The sequence below is a fragment of the Egretta garzetta genome, unplaced genomic scaffold (genome assembly GCF_000687185.1).
Source record: "Egretta garzetta isolate BGI_Z169 unplaced genomic scaffold, ASM68718v1 scaffold292, whole genome shotgun sequence".
Classification (NCBI taxonomy): domain Eukaryota; kingdom Metazoa; phylum Chordata; class Aves; order Pelecaniformes; family Ardeidae; genus Egretta; species Egretta garzetta.
In genome coordinates this window covers 603151-618907 of record NW_009258789.1, presented here as the reverse complement: position 1 = coordinate 618907, position 15757 = coordinate 603151, and positions in this window count along the sequence as shown.

Below are 15757 nucleotides of genomic sequence, written 5' to 3'. Positions count from 1 at the left end.
TAACTTTTTATACTGTCGACTTAGACAGAATGGTGCTCCGAACAGTCATTTGCCATGTGTCCACAGCCAAAAACCCCAGGCAGGATTTTGTGTGAAAAATCCATGCTCTGTATGTTGGACCAGCAGTTAAATTGGTAGAAGTAAAAGGCTTTAAGGTGGCTTCTCTGTTGTAGAAGGCAATACATTATTCATGACACCAAGCTGCCTTGGCAAGCTTAAATGTATTTCTAGCATTTAACCTCAGATATATATTCAAATCCAAATCCAGAAATTATAGTGTAACATAGCATCTACCAGTTTGATCCAAGCATATCCTAACAAGCCTCTCACATCTCTGTCAGTCATTAGAGAGGAAGAATGTGATTGGCTGGCCTGAATATTACTAGATTTGAAGTTTATTGGGGGAAAAAAAAGTCATCTTTGGCTATTGCCTTGCTCATTCATCTTCATTCCAAGTGGTAAACATGTTGGTAGATGTGAATGAAAAGTGTCCAGAGTATAAATAATAAATGCTTATTCGAGCTGTACAGGGCACTTTATGTTTTTGAAATGCTGCCAGTAATTTGTTTTGCTTTTAAATGGTTACATTGTTACACAGTACTACGCTTTCTGCTAGACTCTGAAGGTCTTTATCTGTGTTCGTAACTGCTGATTTTATATAATTGCTCCCATAAAACATCATATGCTGCAAATTAAACACAAACAAATGAAATGAATATTCAGGGAATTCTTAGCAGTTTGTAGTATTTTGTATAAACTCAGTGCAGATGTTTAGGATTTTCTCAGTTCTTGACAAGTAATATTGTTTAAAATGTCTAAATTATGAATATATTTATGTGTTTTCTTACTAGGATAGTGCTTATGAATTTATCTTACCTGAGTTATAATTATTAAATTAAATCCACACTAGTGACAACAGTAAGTGAAATCAAAATGCATCCCTTCCCTCCACCTCCACTGCCCCCCAACATTTCTAACCATACAAATAATTGAAGACATGTTGTGGCACTGACTTCCATTCCTTCAGGAGTCCTTTATCCCCTTCAGTTTGGCTTCCTTAGCGTATAAGGTGCATGTTAGTATATCTTAGGCACCAGACAAAAGTATAAATTCCTTCAAAAATTCCTTTGAAAATCACTTAGGAGACAAACACTCACTTTTCTAGCAATGAAAAAGGTAATGCCTAGCAGAAAACCACAAAGTGAAATCTTAGGAGCAAAGCTTGGGTTAACCTTGGATTTTCTTGACAACTGTTGCAGTATACTTTCTTTGCATAGACCCGAGAGTTGATCAGTGGTGGAAATAACTCATCTTTGTATTTCATAGTAGTGGTATCAGTACATAGTACATATAGGGCATTCAGATAAGATGGTATGGTGGGTCTGCAGCGTATAAAAATAAAAACATGGGCACTGCACATTTTAATAAAGGGGGAAAACAGAATTATTTTCCCAAAATAGTCAATTTGTAGGACCAGTCTTTTCAGAAAGGAGTTCCAGTTGATGACTAGAAACTAGTATTTATTGTCTGTCAGCATCCTGTTGAGATATAGTTCAAAACAAAGTATATAAAACCAATGATAAGTTTCTGTGTTGAACTGCTGTTTATTCCTTGGATGAAGTGAAAAGAGGTAAGAGAAAAATGCTGTGTGTTGGAGAATATTTTGTGGGAGTCATAAAGTAACCAAGTCATAGCAAGCTTTAGCTTTTGCACGGTTTTCCCTTTTCAGTATGAATAAATCTATTGCTAAACCACTGTCTGCAGTTTCTTTCGTGAATTGTCTCTTCTTTAACACATGGATGAAATTCCAGTCAGAGGCAGTAGCCTTCATTTCCTGAATGCGTGGTCATATAATATGACTCCATATTAAATAGTATCTGCAGATAGAAATTTGATAATGGTACCTTAAAGGTTATTATCCCACAGAAGTAAATGGGTATTTGACTCATCTGTATCACTGGAAGTGTGATTAAGGCAAAAGTGCAAGAATTTTTTCTAAGGCAAAGCTTCAGTGATGAATGAAGAATCTTAGCTGTCAGAAGGCATTTGATGTACAACTGTATGCTGAATTCAAAGCAGAGATTTGATCTCTGATTTGATTAAATTTCCTTTAAAAGAAAAGCTTCCTCCTCTGTTTTTTAGGTATAGGAAAATCTCATGAGAAATTGGTCATACTTAGACTGCAGAATGAGGTGCTTAGCTGCTGTTTTGCTCTATTTGCTGCTCTCTGGACATGTATTGCCTCAGGCTGTTCATTCTCAGCTCACCAAGGCATTGCAGCTCTCACAGTTTCTTATGCTGCTTTTGAGGGCAAATGTTATTTGATCTCTGCTTTGTGCAGTGCAGTGTTCTGGCCCTGTTTCATCATCATGAGTTAAATCCTCTTCAGACTCCTTCAAAACCTCAAAGAGTCTTGACACAGCAGAACTTTTGCAGCTGAACTGTATTGTGCACCAGGATTGCATCCCTCACTCTCTACTGGAGCTTTCTGTCTTCCAGCATGGGGAGGCCTGGAGAAGTAGAGAGCTCCTGAGCCATATCTGAAGAGAGCTCAAGAGTAAGTGCAGGAGTTACTGGAACCAAGTGGCAATCGTGGAATAAAAACAGTCAATAGGGATTGACAATAAAAGAATAGTCACTGAATCTGTGAACTCATTTAGGATTTGGCTCAACAATAGCAGTAAATGGAAGCAGATGATAATCAGCTCCTGCACTGTTGGTGCGGAGGGTAATGAATGAACATTTACTGCTTCTGTTCTGAGAAGCCATACTGAGTTAGCAGCAGCATTTGGCCAGCTTGGCTTTGATTTTATTACAAGTGTCAGGTGCTTGTGTCTAGACTGGTGCTTTGGCAGCTAATTGATCTCCAGCATTTGATATGCTAATTATTTCTTTCATAATATGCTAATAAGTGTACAGTGAAAAAAACACCTTTTAAATGCTATGAGGATATCTCAGAGGCATATCTGGAAATGCAAAGTAAGCCCTGTAAATCTTGATCTATATCAGTACAATATAAAAGTGACCGAGTGCTTATAGTCGTGGGAATTTAGGTTAAAAATGGGGGTATTAAGACAGATATTGTTTAGTCATACAGTAAGTGTACAGGGCATGTGTAACAGGCTATCCTGTGCAGCCCAAACAGCTAGAAAATTGGTGTGGATTAGGGAATATACTACTCTGTTCAATACTCTTAACTTAATAGACCTTGGCAGGTTTTTTGCTGCTACTACATGGATGTCCTTTTTTGTGAGGTTGGTAATCTGGGCATCATAGTTTTTATTGTATTTCCTGCAGTTAGAGAATGAAAAACTAGTAGTAGAGAAGTATAGTTGAGTCACCTCCCAGTTCTCCTCTAGGATAGCATGTATGTCTCTGCATTAACACTGCTTCTCCAGGTAACAGAATTATTTGCTCTCTGTTTCTGAATTCCTACAATTTGACCGTTCAAAAGCAGCTGTTACTTGACTGCTTTCTGAGATGTGCTTGTATGCTAGACAGTTCATTCCCAAATTTTTTGTCCTTTCCCTTTTTGGATTTTCTTCACACTATGGGTACTTTTAAAATACAGTTTGATGTGTCTCAGTCATTAGCTTTCTGTAGCTCCATGTGGAATTATAATTGTACGCATTCTTTGATCTTTGAAAGAAAGGCGCCATCAAGGAGAGTTTTCATGCACATTTTCTTTTGTCTGTCTCCACTCAGGTATTTAAAAAATACTTGTATTAAATACATAAAAACGTAAATGTTTTTGAAAGCTATCAAAGCAAATCAGTGGAAGGATAACTATTGAGCAGCCTTCCTGGGACCTAGGACAGAGCTCCAAGAACACATTATTAACGTAGTACAGAGCCAGAGGCAGAACTGGGATCCTTACTGACCTTTGGAGATCAGCCATGTTTAGCAATTGAACAATTCTTAAAATATTTTTAAAAGAAAACTGTTTGATTTCCTTCTATACACACACCTTTTGCGTAGACTAATAGGGTGTCCCAGGGCCGTTAAGTAGATAGTAATTAGATTACTAGTATGTACTTAAAGTTTAAAATAATAGGAAAATGTCTGATCTACATTTGGCTTCAGTCCCTGGCAGCAGATTACATGAACACCTATCAAGTGTTATAAGTGCATGAGCAGATTCTACAACTGTTACTTGGAACAGATTCCGTGTCTGCTGTAATAAGCTTATCTGTATGCTCAAAGCCCTAATCACCCCTCTCGTTGACTAGCAAGGACTTTGATTTTATCCACAGGGGTATAAGAGACTGATTATTTAGTTCTGCAGACCAAACCAACCCAAATAAAATCATCCATTCATTTTACAGAGGAAAGTTAGTGAACTGATTGCTGAAAATGATGCCAATGGAGCTATGCTTGCTGAAGACCAAAGCGGTGAGTCAGGATGCTTTCTCATGTCAAGAGTTGTTATGTCCAGTTAAATTCATCCAACTACAAATTCTGCAAATTATGTGGAATCACAGTAGTGTTCTAGGCAGAGAAGTTTACATTTCTATATTGAATTTAGTGTGTTATGTTTAGTTTCACTTCAGGCTTTCTCAGAACTTATATAACACTGGTGACAAAGTAGAATTTCTCATCGTGACACAAGTGTAAATGAATAAAAGGTTCTGGTCTCCCATAAATGACATACATTCCTTCTTGTTCTAGCTTACTTTTCAAACATTTAATTTTTGTTGCTTGTAAAACTGGGTTTTGGAAGCAACAAGTATCTGACATCCTTAATCTCCCTCTTAAGCTAAAGTTCTCAAGGGAATAATTTTAACTGAAATTGAAGGATAAAATGTATTTTTGCATCAAAAAGGACTCCTTTGATACATCTTATTTGTGACCCTTTACTTCTGGTTCAGAAAATTATTTCCTGGATGCACATGAACCCTACAGCAATAGACTTAGGAATTAATACTTGGAATACATTGTGGACTTTTTTGTCTTTTAGCCCAAGGAATTAACATCTGGTTGAGACCATGTAGTAACTGTAACTGTAACTGCTCCTTTGAGGCTTCACTGATGAGGCTAAAACCTTTGCTACTTTCATCTATGTGCATTATGTATTCCAAATGCCACATAAAATAATGTCTCAATATGCTTACAGATTATTCAAACACAGAATGCAGAGATAAGGTTATTGATACAACTTTGACAAGGGACATGCTCAGACTGGTTAGATTATTGAAATACATCTTTAGGAAGGGAAATAATTAAAACTCATGAGTGATTTAAACAATGAACTGTAGTGACTTCACTATAAAGAAATTTAAACATGCTTCAGAAATCTCACACGCAGCTGAGCAGACTTTAAACAAATGTGGTTTGTGACTGTTTGAATGTTGAGTTGAATTTATTTTAGCCATATTGGTGCTTCTTGCATTTGCTTTCTATAAATATTCTAGACAACAGGATTTATGAGTGGGAATGTTCACCAAAAAAATCACAGCATAACCTTTGTAAGCAGAACAATAGTCTCCATAAGGCACAGCATCCATACGGAAGATTTTATGTTATAAATTGCATCTTGTCAACTAGAAAAAGAAAACAAATATTTTAAGAATTAAGTCAGAAGAGTCAAAATTACAATGCTAAAAACTTGGAAGAAAATTCTAAAAATTACTCAGGAATAAGTCAGTGGGGATGAGGAGAGTTGACAGATAAATGATACTGCATGAGACCAGTGAATGGTCAGGAAGAAAGCAATCACAACCTGAATTCCAGATAAGACTTATGTATAGAAGTGTTAACAAATTAAGAGAAATATAAAGGGGTTTCAATTAAATGTGGAAAATTGTTCTTCAGAAAGCTAACGTGCAAAGTATATGCCCCATTAATATGATATATATATTATACCAGGTATCTCCCACAGTCACATCTTTATGCTCAAATGCAAAGTGCTGTTTCCAAAGTATTTGTTATGCAAGCAATACACACACATCGGCAGTTGGATTAATGGTACTCAATGGATTAATTAGAGGCTGCCACTGCAGTACGTTCAGTACTTAGTGACAGTTCAGTAATGCTCCTAGGATACGTCATTTTGTATCCTGTGAAACATATTATTCCAAAATAATTTTCTCATGTGTGATTTTTTAAATAGTACTTGAATTTTTAAACCTCTCTCAACAAATGCTTCCAGACACTCCAGGCTAGCTTCAGACAAATTAGGGACTCTTTCTCTTGCCCAGTTGAGCTTGGAGCTACCCTGCTTTTCTTCTGATGTGTGTTTAAGTTCATTCAATGTCTGTTGAGAAATGTATACAATATACTGAGTTATTTTTAGACGACTGGAGTGCTTCTGAATGAATAGCACTAGGTAAATAAACCATATGATAAACCAATGTGTCTCACTTAAAAGATCTAAGCTATGATTTCAGCTTAGGTACAAGGATTGCTGAGCTGGCCTTAGGCTAGGCAGCTCTGTCCTGCGAGGTGGTGACTTATAACTCAGGGACTCATCTGAGTATTCGCTGAGTTTGAATGAGTACAGTTCAGAAGTAAATACACACACACACACCCCATTTTTACATAGTTCCTCTGGACATTAATATCCCTTTTGGCAGTACTCATGATTTGGGTCAAACGGAAAATAAATATCTGCAATAATGAAAACTGTAGCTCAGAAGAATAACGTTGAAGTGAGAGCGTACACCTGTCAAGACTGAATTTTAAGCTGTGATGTTTCCTCTATGTTACTAAATATCTCATAAATTTTGCCCAGCCTCCTTAGCAGCCACAAAGAACTGTGCTGTAGGTAAAGCGTCGTGAAGATGGCCATTGCTTTTTAAGTGGTTGGTATTGGAATAATCTACCTATCGTAATCTGGAGCCCTCTGGTTGTTGCTCAGCAATCCTTTTTGTATCAGTTACACTTACTATAAAGATCGAGCCATTTATTCAAGAGTCCCAGTGCTGCAGTCAGCAATGGTATACTCATACAAATCTTGCCTTTACTGCAATTAGAAGCAAACTGTGGAGCAAATCTGGTTTTGTAATGAATCTCATTCATAAGAACTCCCTCCCTCAGCCTTGCTCTGGAGCAGTGCTTACACTTGTTCTCATTCTGTTTTACTTTATCTTTGTAGATACTAAGCGTCAAGAGCTTGTATCAAATCTGTCTAGGAGAAAAAGAAAAAGCAGTTTACTAATTCTACAATGGAGCAATCTTTCTGACTAAGCATTAACTTTATCTTCTGACTTGGAAAATGGAGGAAGAGGCTTGGTGACTGAGCCCAGCCCAGTATGTTATAAAGCATAACTCTGAATTGTAGCATAGTGGCAAGTAATTCAGACAAGATTTTAGGAATACTCCCTTTACTTTTCCCTTTATTTTTAGACTATTCCCTTTAGGGGCTTTCATTCATAAACAATATTTTATGTAAGTATGACAGGATGACACTAAAAGTTAAATGCTAATGCAAATTAGTAAATATTATTGCAGCCTAATGTTTGTGGCACTTACAAAAATGTTAAAAATATTCTTGCAGAAAAATATATATTTGCCATTTTTTTCATATATTAGGGGAAAGATTCCAGAATCTTCTCCTGGTTTTAAGAATTTCACTCATCTCTTCACAGCACGTTGATGGCACACCAAACTAGGCACATCTGTAACTTGTGGCACACTACTGTGCCTGGTGCCTTTGACTTCCCAGCTCAAACAGCTAAGTACCCTTTTACCGTTGCTCTGACCGAGTGTGGTCTTTGGCACACAACCCAGGATCAGGATTTGAACTTACACTTTTGGATTTGTAGCATTTCCTTGAACAGCTCTGACACTAAGCCCTTTATCAGATCAAACAACAGAAAAGAAATTCCTTGACTTATTTGACTGCGGTAGCTCAATGGCTCTGTATTGAATGATTTGCCATTGATCCAGATTAAAACAGCATCATACATAAGCTCATGTGTGCTGGATAACTTCAAGTCATAAGTTTTGGAAGGTATCTGGTTGCAGTCATTTTACAAGCAGAAAGAAGTTAGGGTGATACTCTCAGTCTCATCCTTACAATTTTAGCAGCCTATGAAATCATATTGTACTTCCATAATCACAGATAAAAATGAGCTTGGTATATGCTTAATGATTCACAGAGTTAGTGAAATAAATAGATGACTAAGGCTCTTAGCACTGCACAAACAGATTGACTCGATTTTGATGTATACACATCTAATTATTTTGAAAATTTGTATGTAAGTGCTCTACTTTATCTTTGTTTATAATTACTATTAACATTTTGGATAGTTTTATGAGAGCTTAGATTTTGATGCTTTAATCCTTAGTTGTTTTTTAATCATTTCATTTAGAAGGGGTTTAGCTTCATAAGAACTGCTGCGAAAGTGATCTTTAGTTAAACCTGTGAAGTGTGAAAATCATCTGTCAAAGCAGATGTACAACATGTCTACTGTTAATATCTCTCTGGCCTTTAATCCTATTTTTCCAGTTTGTGTGGGCACTGACAGTTAACTCAAGTTTCAGCCAAATCTAGACAAATAGGATTTTTTCCTGCCCTACAGTAGTCAGACAATCAGTGATTTTTTCACACTATTCACAAACTCATTAGACCTTTGTTCAGACTGGTTGAGGCACAGCAAGGATGTAGAACATGCTCTTTCATAGTCCAGAATATTTTTCACAGTCTGAAGATTAAGGCTTTATGGGCAAAATATTTTCTATTTTATTTGAAAATGAAATCTATGTAATTTGCATCTGCAAATTTTTTACATGCGTTATAGCATGAAAACATTGAAGTGGGATCTGTTACACAAATGAATTACCTCAACGCCATTCATTTCATAATACTTAAAAGATTGCTAACCACTTAAATGCAAAGTTCTGAAGATTTTTACATTGCATTACTGGTATTTTGGTATATGTTTTCTAATGAATATCCATCGGTCTGCAAAGAAAGAAATTTAGTCTGTGACATCATTTCATGATGGCATACTGCGTGATATCAAGATGCTGAACAAGGCAATTAAATATAAAATGACCGGTGAATTCAGATTTTAGATAATGAAAATATAAATGGGGTAATGCTATTACAATACTGAGTATTTGTATTTGATCTTGGTGGGGAGTTAGGTGGGTACTATAAAACACAGAAAATCGACAATCACTTCTCCAAAGATCTTGTCTTCTTAAATGATGAAAAGATAACAATAGGTTAAACCAAAATGGAACTGGGCAAGTGGCAGGAAGGGCAAGGTAAATCTGTTACAAGCATTAACATCCAATAAGTTTATTTAGATCTACCCCTCTGAAAATACGATTGCAGCCTGGCCAAATAGAGTTAGTACAATGAGAATTAAATGCATTTTTGACAATTATAATCTGAAAAGATTTGGGCTGGTTAACTTCTCACACACAAGAACCGCTTAGAGCAAATAAGCTTACCAGAGCCAGGGGGCGAAGTACCCTATAGAGGTCACTAGTGGAGCTGCTATTGATTACAGTAAAGCCAAAATACTTCACAAACTAACTGCTGGTGTAAATAATCTGCAGATTCACTATCAAATCTACAGCCTGGCCCCAGGTGTTTTGTCTGAAACATACTTGGCGCAGAATCCTTAGCTAAAATTACATAACCCTTTATTTTGTAATTTTCTTGTGTCAATCTTCTTCTATCTGTGCACCTTCTAGTTTCTCGCAAAAACTGTCTCCACAGACAGTGACTTGTTTTTTTCCCTTGGCCCACCAAAACTCTATGGAGCCTCTCCATGGATCGTTACTTTGTCACACTCATTAGAACTTGAGATGAAACCTATTGAGGTGGCTTAACATCATCTCAGAACACCAGGTGCTTTGGCATTTCACATGTCTTATGGGTCAAGACATAATAGCATTTCTAATTGTCAGCCACAGAATGAGACACAAAAATAGTGAAAGGAGGAGGGAAATCCCTGTAGGGAGAGCTCAAGGTTATCGCTCCACTTCTGACAGAATTGAAAAACTAACTCACTGACATGAAAGACTGAGCTTCTTCTATAGTAATGTTCTCTAATGGAAAGGCACTGAAAGTTGTTCTGCCTTTTGTCCCGGATTTCTAATCTCTCATGTATTCTTTTCTTTCTTTCTTTGTCACAAGGTGGGTACATTACATTCTATTCTGTGAACTCTAGCTCTAAGTCCAATTGTGTATTTCGGCCGTGATGACTTCAAAAATATGATTATCATATATATCTGTGAGTGTGTGTGTACATCTAGTACACATATGCAGTAATATAAATGACTGATACAAACATGTATTTGTGGTTTATATAACCATATCATAGAAAGAAAACAGAACTCTCCAATACCATAATGACAGTGGTCAAAGGACACGATTTCCCGGCCAGCAACAGGGAAACTATTCACCTGCTACTGGACTTTAAAGCCTGTAGAACTAAAAGGATTTCAGGGGGCTCCCATAAGCTTACCGAACCTAGAAACCCACCAAAGCAGGCCCAAACGTGGACTGTAATCATTATCCATACTGCAGGATTGGGAGATGTAGCAGGAGGTAGTTTATCCTGCTCCTGTACAAAGCACTGAGACACCTGCAATGGAGTTTAATAACCATGTATCATAGCTGCTGCGCTGAAAGCTATAGTCCGTGTGGGAAGTGGTGCTAATGGAGTTAGTAGAGAGGAAATGTATCTCACTTGCTACAGAAAGAAGTGCAATATTAGGTCTTTTCACAGTAGCATCTCATTTTGCAAAACCACCAGATCGAAGTGGACTGAGAGTTTTGAAAAGAAACATGAGCAATAACTACCCAGTTCTGAACATGTAGAAGCATTTGATGGATTGCAGTATATTTTATATATATATGCAGACTTTAAAATATATTGACGTGTACTTTGCATATCTCTAGCCAAATTCTGTGTTTTGTAGTGCACTTGGAATTGGGCAAAATTCTTTCAACTTCAGGGAGATATGCATTAATAAGAACTGAGTAATAAAGGTGGAGGTCTCAGGATTTGTTCTCCATGCAGCTAACCTATTTCACTTCTCAAATGCATTTCTAAGCCTGGCATTTTGGGCTAAATGTCTGTAGAGCACCAGGAAGATAATAGGTGGCTGACCCACTGTTTCGCTGGTTGGTGATTAGTATCAGGGTGACGGGCAGCTTGTGTGTATTCCTGGAAAAGTCTCCTATTCCTGTCCTGTAGTCACCAGCAGCGTATGGGAACACTGGAGGCAGTAAATTCTCTTTTAAGTATCTGATGTTCTTTGAAAGTTCCTGCAGTGAATCTCTCTGGCAAAGTTAGTTTTTAGAGTGAGTACTTCTACAGTGAGTTGTTTTTCTTCTGCTACAAGGAAGATCATCCTAATTAACAATTCTCAGAAAAGTAATGTATCATTTAGATGATCTAGAGAAATCCTGAATTTATTCAGATCAATGGCAAAAATCCTGTTGACTTAAAAGGGAATACATTTTTCATTTATGATTTTCATAGAACAGCCTAGGATATGGAAAGATGAAGGGAGTATGCCTCTTAACGATTGGTTTCTTCTAATATTCTATCTGTATTTTATCCATAAAAGCTACATAAGATGGGAATATTAAGAACATCTAAAGTATGTTGAACAAAATCCTCATGCTGTAATATCCCTGGATGCGGTGACTGTTAACTTCTGTAGGCAAACTCAAGTTTCATATTTCTTTTCCTGTAACTGGTTCATCACCTCTCTTCCCCCCTAAATTTCCTGATACTAACACTTGCCAGATACCAAGTTTCTTGAAACATGCTTAAAAATTTTGGAGTTCAGTTTTGTGGCACATCTCTAATCAGGAGCCAGGAGACTTTTATGCAGTCAGAAGTAGATATTAAAGATTAAGTAAAGAGTCTGTTCATATCTGATTACTTCAGCAAACATGTTAAGAAGGACACTGAATGAAGGTTGTAATTACAGGTTTCATTGCTGGTGAATAGTTTTATAGTTTTGCTAGATTTGTTATGATACAAGTGAAATGGCTCTTTTTTTTGACAAAAAGTGATACATTCTTAAGGGATTATTCAAATTATTACTTTTTTTTTTTTAATTTCTGGGAGTTGTAAATAGCGTCCCAAGTAGTATTTTCTTAGAAGCAAATGGGTTAAATAAACTAGGATAACCTAGCTGATATAAACACTGCTCTGATACTAATAATAATCATCAGGTAAGGCTATGTCCTGTTGTAATGCACAGACATACAGGAAAAGAAAATTTCTGCCTGGTGAGAGTTTATAATCTGAGAAATGCTAGAGAGGAAAGGAAATAATATGTTCATTTTATAAACAGAGGAAGGAGGTGTAAAGAAATTACAGATAGTTTTTTCAAATGTCCCTAGGGCCAGGCTGTAAAATTTAGGTACTTACTGACAAAGTTGGACAGTTAGCACTTAGGCAGTTAAATGCTTAACTTCCATTACAATAAGAGCTGAATTTCTAAGTCACCTATGAACATTGTCTAAACCTGGATCTGTAGGTTTAGGCTAAGTTGAACCTTTCAGATAATTACACCAATATTTCACTGAACATCTGGACAATAATGAGTGGAACAAAACCAAAGTATAAAAAAAAAAGCAGCTTATCTTTCATCTAAAGTCACTTGTACACTGCTTTTCATGTGCTTAAGCTACACTTTAAAAATAAGGCACAGTCTCCTAATTTATTTAAAAGTTTTTGCAAGGTTGCAGTAGTGATAGTGGCCAGACAGAAGTGTGTTATTGAAGTTTTATGTCAGATCGCTTGAATTCCAGACCTTCATCCTAAACACAAAACCTTTATATTATTGAGAATCCAATTGCTTTTTACATACATATTGAAGTTCCAGTATTAGATATTACAGTTGTGCTTCAAAGATAAAGACAGATAGCAGCTAGCATGCAAATGCTGTTTCCAAAGAGAATAAAACCCTTTTGAAGACAGCATAAACTGTCAAAGTTAAATTAAAAATTAAAAATCCATTCTGTGGGCCGCAGAGTTGCTAGGCTGCCTGACAGCCACAGAACCAGCAAGTTTTAAAATCCTCTCTACTGCAATAGTAAGTTATCTGTACTGGCTGTGCTTCCCCCTCTACCCCAATCAACTTTTATGCCACAGTGAAATATAATCACTGTGCCTATAAAACTGTTCATCTTGGTCATAAGGAAAAAAAAACGTCTTTGCAACTGTTTTTTTAAACATCTCAAATTATCAAGTATTCAGCTTGCTTATGCCTTAACATGTAGTATATATTGGTGTAAAAATGATAGGCTTTCTCAATTTTTTAACGATTTATGATTTATTATTTATGATAATGTACTGCTGCATGTTAGGCACTCAAAATGAAGATTGATATGGCCTTCAACACGAAAAAACACTGGCTACAGTCACAAGCAGTGTTTCAATAAATTATTGCATGCATTAAATTTAGGTCTCAGAATCTGGAAGTGGGGTAAAGTGGGGTAATTTGTGGTGTTTGGGGTTTTTTTTGAAAGCACTGAAGTACCATAGAAAAATACTAAAGGTGTTAAGAAAGACGATGGCTGATACCTGCCTCTCTCCAGGTCTGTCCACCCTTCCTCCACATTCATGCCCCCATTCTGCAGTAACTGACATTTGGGTGTGTCTTTGTTGGGATTCTTTCCCGTTTTACTGACCTCCCCTGTCAAAAAGAAGCAGCATAGTAATAAAGGAGAATACTTCTGTTGTCATAAGCAATTTACTGCCATATACGCTACAGAACTTTGGAAGTCAGATGTTTATTGCCTGCTGCTGCTTGTATGACTTCTCAGCTTGCCTGAATAAGAGATTATGACAAAATCTATCTATAATTAAGCAAAACCTTGAAGCTATACATTCCTTGAATTTGAAAAGGAGCAATGCCTTTATCACTGTCATGCCTTGAGTCAAAACCTGTTTGGGAGCAGCTCTGAAGTGTAAAGTGGGTTTTAAAATTGGGATCAGAATTTTGAAATTTATTTTTAAGTAATGTGAGGTTATTTTCATAGGGTACCATCACAATTCATATTATAGAGCATGGAATCAAGCTGTATAAAAGCAATGGACTAGTGTTGTCCTACAACACTAGTGACAGGGTGACAGGCCTTAAGGACAGGCAAACCCAGCATTTTACAATTATTTTTTTAAGTTTTGTTCATACTGCTTCACATGACATTCAGGAGAAATGAGCTATGATGTAACACAGATGAGACTGAATAATCTTGCATGTAGAGCAAAAATTTTGGCACATTATTGCATATAGGTTTTAATATTTCTTGGATTTACATGGCCTGGAAAGACAGCGTGTTGAGAGATGAGATGTTCCTAGTGTACTTGCATGGCCCTCCTCATGGCAGCATTTTAATTTTAACCAGAATTTTAATCAGCAAAATGATTAAGCAATGATATCCTGTTGATTTCAATGGGAGTTAGATGTCTAACCAGAATTAGTCAGAGCCTCTGTGCTTGAGTAGATACTTCTTTTCCATTCAGACAGGAAGCAGCACCATCTCTTGAGACCGGGTTCCAGACAAACGGAGTTCAGACAGAAATCGGAGCTTCTGGTCGCTTATTGAACTCTGTCTGTCCTCTGTGCTTTCTCCCCTTGAATAAGCAATATAAGCCGCGTCTCTCACTTGCGTGGCTTAACATCGTCTGCAGTCAGCTTTGACTAACTTGACTTTCATACAGGACATTGCTGGAGGAGTTGAACAAATAAACTGGACTTCCAAAACAATCAGATTTGACTATCACTGTGGTGCATACTCCTTGAAACTTGCTAACTCATTCAGTAACATAAAGCAATTCACATGTTGACTGAAAAAAAGCTAAAAATCTTTTCAATGACATATCCTTTATTCCTTATTTTTATTAATTATTCTTAAAAAGGTTATGTATATCATAGTAATAGCTACTTACCCTGTGGTAAAATGTCCTTAATTTCCATATATAAAATTTCTAAAAATCTGAAATTCTACTCAAAGGTTTCAGAGTCCTAAGAGCAGCCTCTGCTGATGCCTAAGGAAATTGTTTCTCTATTTTTCCAGGAGAGGTAACAGTTTTCATTGTATATCCATAAGAAGTTTGCGAGAACTGTTTGGTTGATGTTTGTATGGCCCTTGGAAAAATAGACAAGCCTTCACAGATTATAAATGTAAAGTAATTGTGATCAGCATTAAAAATATTGGATACCATGAACAATATAGCTAAAATCACAATGGTCCAACAATAGTCTTATGGTACTCTACAAAATTTTCTGAAGCTCCTTCTTAAAATGTCCCTGTCCCTTTCTCCTCCATCATAAATTTGAAGACTGGTCTGTAACTTTAACCGTGTCTAGTTTTTGTGACGGCATTATCTTTTAGCCCAAATAGCTAGCTGGCCCAGGCCAGCGGTATTGCAAGCTGCATTGGCAGGAGCGCAGCAGGTCGGGCGAGGGGAAGCGATGATGCCCTTTGCTCGGTGCTGGTTGGGTCACATCGAGACACTGTGTCCCCTTTTGACCTCCCCAATACAGGAAAGACATCGACAAGCTGGAGCGAATTCAGCAGAGATCATCGGGATGGAGCCAGGCCCTTCACTGCGGCGCGTGGTGGGAGGACAAGGGACAACGGGTGTACGTTGAAGCAAGAGAGGTTTGGGCTGGACAGACGGAGCTGCTTCCCCGTGGGGACACCGGACCCAAGGCACGGGCTGCCCGGGCAGGCCGTGCAGTTTCCATCCTTGGAGGTTTCCAGGACCCGACTGGGCAGAACCCTGAGCCGCCCGCGGCCGACGCTGCTCTGAGCTAGCAGGCTGCA